Source organism: Typopeltis vanoorti, chromosome 6 (genome assembly GCF_054136105.1).
Source record: "Typopeltis vanoorti isolate ZY-2024b chromosome 6, IOZ_Tvanoo_1.0, whole genome shotgun sequence".
Classification (NCBI taxonomy): domain Eukaryota; kingdom Metazoa; phylum Arthropoda; class Arachnida; order Uropygi; family Thelyphonidae; genus Typopeltis; species Typopeltis vanoorti.
Genome location: NC_143554.1, coordinates 145147039 through 145152758, shown reverse-complemented (window position 1 = coordinate 145152758; position 5720 = coordinate 145147039). Strand labels below are relative to the sequence as shown.

The 5720-nt window shown below is 35.0% G+C and overlaps 1 non-coding gene across 1 annotated transcript; it reads left to right on the top strand.

Moving 5' to 3' along the window:
- The first annotated feature begins 3447 nt into the window (after positions 1–3447).
- On the top strand, positions 3448–3636 carry LOC150106019 (U2 spliceosomal RNA). The gene has a single exon (XR_016548503.1). It is a non-coding gene; the product is annotated as a U2 spliceosomal RNA (small nuclear RNA).
- Positions 3637–5720: the final 2084 nt, after the last annotated feature.

The window sequence follows — 5720 nt, the reverse complement described above, 5'->3', positions numbered from 1 at the left end:
CTCACTCCAATCCAACAAGAAATCCGTGTTACTACCAGAAATATGTGAGATTTTAAGAAAACTAAATAACAAAAAGGCTCCGGGTCCAGATGGAATAACAAACAAGGTGCTCAAGCTACTTCCCCGCAAAGGGGTTATGCATCTGGTAGCCATCATTAATGCCATCCTCCGGCTAAATTATTTCCCAGAGCGATGGAAAATTGCCGACGTTTTCCTAATTCCCAAACCTGGAAAAAATACGCAGTTTCCTGAAAATTACAGACCAATCAGCCTTCTTTCATGCATTGGTAAAATAGCCGAACGTGGTATTCTCACAGGGGTCAAGAGGCAACAGATATCAACCATGTCATTCAAGATGACAATTCGGCTTTAGGAAATATCACTCCACAACGCTACAGATTTACAGAGTTTTCGAACATATAACCCAAGGGTGGGAATGGCACTAACACTTTGGCGCAGTTTTCCTGGACATCACTCAGGCATTTGATAGAATGTGGCATCACGGACTAATTTTTAAACTACACGAAGTTGGTATTCCATTACCACTAGTTCTACTTATCAAATCATATTTAAATAATAGAAAATTTAAAATAAAACTCAACGGTATCAGATCCACAGAGAAGAGAATCACGGCCGGAGTCCCTTAAGGCTCTGTTCTATCTCTCCTACTCTTCTCCATATACATGGCAGATCTCCCCAAACCGTTCCCAGCTATCACCGCTCTATATGGCGATGACACAATCATTATAGCCAGATCCCTCCGTCCACACCTGGCCACAATCAAGCTGCAGAGGGCAGTCAATGAATTGGAGGATTGGTACACCAAATGGCGTATCGCAATCAATCCAAACAAAAGCTCTGCAGTACTTTTCACCAGACATAAAGCAGAACCGAATACAAGCATACAAATGTTTGGTAAAATCATCCCCTGGCACAATTCTACCAAATATCTGGGAGTTCATCTTGATAGACGTCTAAACTTCAAGTCATATATGGATAGTGTCACCACTAAGGCAAATCAGACCATAGCATAGCTATATCCACTTTTGAATAGGAACAGCTTCCTAAGCATAAGCAACAAAATCCCCCGTTTCAAATCTATAATCAGTCCGCAAGTAACTTACGCTTCTCCAACCTGGGGTCACACGACTAAAAGCAATTTCAGATAATATAGAATTCAGATAAATGCCTAAGAATGGCATTTAACACCCCATGGTTCATCAGAAACATCCACTTACATCAAGAAGCCAATCTTCCAGATATTAAGACCTACGTGACAGGCAATGCGGAGAAATTCTTCACAATCACGGATAATCACCCAAATCGGCTAGTTCGACAAGCAGTGGACTACAAGCCCTCATATCGTTTCAAACATAAAAAATCCAAATCCTCCATCGCAAGAGAACGCTGATGCAGCCTCAGTGTTCACAATGAGCGGTTAAATTACCCACAATAATTTCATCACCCACAATCTAAAATCCAGATGAAGGGATAAAGAGTCAAGGACTCAGTCCATCAACCAATTAAGTTCAAGGATCCATTGTCATCTGGTAGGGTCATCCAATATTGACCTGCAGAGACAAATGATGATATGGGGTAATGAATTTTATGAGTTACATTTCGCTCGAATGCTGGTGCACGCAACCGCCAACATTTCGAATATGTGAGTCAGACCAGGTGGTAATTTTAAAATAAGAGTAGATGTTAGCATTTCGGTGATTACGTGCACTGAATTTTCGTGAATACTTCAATTTAATGTATCCGTGCTTGCACTCAACACTTTTTGAATGACAACTTGTCATTTTCAGCTATAATTTCAAAGTTAAGGCAATTTGCAGTATAAAAACCAAATATAACGACGGTTTCTGTTTTCTAGGGTCTACGACAGAAAATAATACTTATATATACAAACAAAATTCATAAATGCGTATTGTACTGTAATGAAAAACAGTGAGTTTATTTAGAAATGAACCTTAATATTAGGGTATGAAGGCTACATCAATACAATCGGCTAGCACAAGACGCGTTCTTTAGTTGGGTTAGCAGCGCAAACGTTTGAAACACTTGACTGTTATATCGGAATCGATCCGGAACTGGATAAGGATAGGAAATTATAATAGGAAAAAGAGAATTAGCCCTTCGAATGTAAGATCACTGAGAGTAAAAAAAAAAAAAGGAATTAATCGAAACTAAGAACATTAACTTGAAAGTAAGAGTATTAAATTTTGTGAAGCATCGGGAAAAAAAAAGAATAAAACAAATTGGCAATTGCATATTATCATATATAACAGAAAACAATGACAAAACAATTAAAGGAGTTTGAATAATAAATATATCCAATAATATAGACAAAATAATAATTGCAAATTTAAATATAAGAATTGATAATCTTGATATTCCAGAAATAGACACAAAAGATTTAATGAAGAAATAATTAATGAAAGTAGAATAAATTGGCTACATTTTTGTACAATAATGAATTAAGAATATTAAGAATAAATAATACATAAAATAACGTGGTTGAATTCAAGAGGGCAAAAACGAATAAAATAAAGCACAATTATAAGGAGATCAACAAACCATTGGATAGAATTACCCAAGAAAAAAAAAAGAGAGAGAGAGAGAAGATATCAGAAAGGAATGTTAGATAAACTTCAAACAATAAGACAAAAACAAACATAACAGTAGAAAAAAATGGAAAGCCTTTACGGATGTTCTACATAAAATAACAAAAGAAATATACGGAGAACAAAAAAAAAAAAAAAAAAAAAAAAAACTAATCAGAGATGGACCATAATATAAAGAAGTGGTAAACAGGAATAAATTTGTTTTAAACATTAAATTTATGCACAAAACTTATTTGGTTGAATTAAGTGATGAGTAACAAGGATTTAGAAACAAAAATTGATCAACAACAGATGAATATTTATCATTTATATTAAAAAAAATAACAGAGGGATAATTACAATACAACACACTTCATTTAATATATTTTATTTGATTAAATCATTTGATAGAGTACACCTAAAAGACATAACCATATTAAAATAATTTTATTTAAAAAAAATACCAGAATTAATTAATAGAAACAGAAAACAGTTCTATGGTGTATATATAAATGTAGAAGGATAAATTGAAGAAATAAACATATTCAAGGAAATTAGACAGGGTTACTCATGAAGTCCCAAATTTATTCCTGTGAATAAAAACTAATCCTTTATGTTTTATGGCAGGCACACCCACCCGTCTTATTAAACAAAATATTTCCAAATTTCTGTTTTTCTACATGTTTTAGATTTCTATATTCTTTTCCCCTCTGATGGGAGCGTACATATTTTAAATTCAGTGTAATATCGAGGCAACTCGTAGCAAAGGTGTAACAAGCTCTAACCACTTCGTTACATTCCAAAAATCAACTTATCTACTGCTCCGAATCAGATATTACTTTTTACTTCTCGGCATTTTGGTTAAGATCAAAATACAGCATCTGTTCTTATGAGCTTCATATAAGATAAGAACCTCATATGGGCTCAAAAGTGTTTTTGAAAGGAAGCGAAGGTCTCTTTCAGCTTGTGCCACCTTTACCACGAGTCGCCCTAGTATTATGCTACCTCATGATACAGTGGGTCAGGATCAGAAAAATTTGTAAACAAAGCTTTAAAAAAACAGGCTAAAATCTTTCCGTATAACAATCTCCACTTATACGTCTTATTCTAAATTTAATAACGAAATATGCTCTGTCCTGGTCATTCGCCTCTGGATCCTCTTCCCCATCGCCAAGAAACCCAGGATACCAGATTTGCACGCAGTAGTCAAGATATAGCTCGGTTCGTAAAGACTGCAACTTAGGTTGGAAAGATCCGAGTTCAAATCTCGTCTATGATATGAGGAACCTTTATCAGGTGTTTTCAATGAAATGGTGACTTTTCATTTCATTAATAGTTATAATAAAAAAAAAGGCTGATCCCGATCCACTAAGGGGTCGATACCCAAAGGTTTGAAATACACTGGGTTTAATCGATATTCCAATATAGCAACGATAATATTTGTAGTTTGGCTATCAATTGGTGTGTGTGTGCGTGTATTTTATACGAATTGTTTATTGTTGGAAATCGACGGCTGCTATACAACACACGACATCCATAATCGTACCGACGTGCGTGCGGCGGATACGGTAGGGGAGACCGCATTGTCCGACAGTGACCGTAACAGTACGACAGATACGCAGCACGACTTACACAGGTTTTATGTGTAACAGCAAACGAAAAGAGGAAGGAATGCGCTTCTTATTTCTACGCTATTTGTGTTCTGGTGGTTAATTTACATCCGTTCCTGTTATATACATACGCAGGGCCGCGACAACATTGATAGGGCGGCATTTTATGTAGCTAATATCTAATTTGGATTATACAATGCAGTATTAGGGGCGACCGATAAACGTTTGTATTTGTACCCAGGCAGCAAATACCCTTGGCATGTCCCTGTACATACGTATAGTTCCTCTACGGATAAACGATCGTTTACTTTGGAATTGGCGCCATTATTCGACAAGCGAGCTGCTATGTTCCTCCTACGCTCCAGAACTGTGCGTAAATCCTGTTAATTTTCCTTTCTGGTGACGTCACGCTTGGTTGCGAACGGAGACCAGGTGCACGCCAGCGCAGCTATACGTCCGCAGCAGTCTTTTTCCCATATAACGTAATATGAATTTTTTTTTCTTTTTTTTTTTTTTTCATTTGAACGTCCAAACCTCCTAGAGATAAAAGATGCGAACTTTCAAAAGAAATTAGGTATACAAAACAACCTAATGCCAAATAAAGAAACTGGATAAAGTGAGTGAGTGAGAGAGAATTGCAAAAGGTACAACTACAAAATGTAACAGCTATACACGGCCAATAGAAAACAGTACAGTAACAAACCTAGAATTCCTGAATATTCCTTCTAATTATTCAGGGGAATATTTAGAAGGAATGTTCTAAATGCTAAATGCCTTAGCAATTCGCTGAAAAAGGAGAACAAATACCACCTCAGAGAAGTGAAAAATACCATGTGTACTCTCTCTCTCTCTCTCTCAAGAAATTATAAATAGATAAACCACCTTAGAAATTTTATCGTGCGACATCATTAAGCGAAAAGGAATTGTCAACCAACTTTTATTGTAACATCAAGAAAACGATCCAGAGAGCTTCTTGGAACTAGTTAGAATCGTGATTATAGTAATATACCTTTCAAATTATAAAATTAATAAATAAATAAAATTAATATCATTGTGATATTTTATGAATGTGATTTACGATTTAATTACATACTATATTTTCAAAATATCCAACTCAACAGATACGAGTACTGAACAATATATTTGCATGCAAGCACTTTTATAAAACTGCTGCGTGCAACGAAGTACATAAATACATAAATGTGCCATAAATAGGAGATTCATCGGCAATAAAATTTAAATTATTTTTATAACAATTAGTTTAAAATAAATCTTAAAATATATAAACAATATTTTGTTACTTAATATGTTTAATAAGAATTACTCATTAATTTGCATTTATTCTATAAAGTAAGAAAATTAATGAAAATAGTGTCTTAACACCATTTATTTATTTGTATAAGTGGCGAACATAAAGATTTGGGACAAGTGTTCGTATTATTCAGCACCAACACACTGGCGCAGTTTTTCTAGGCTTAACTGTTTTTGATCGCTTTTCGGCCTT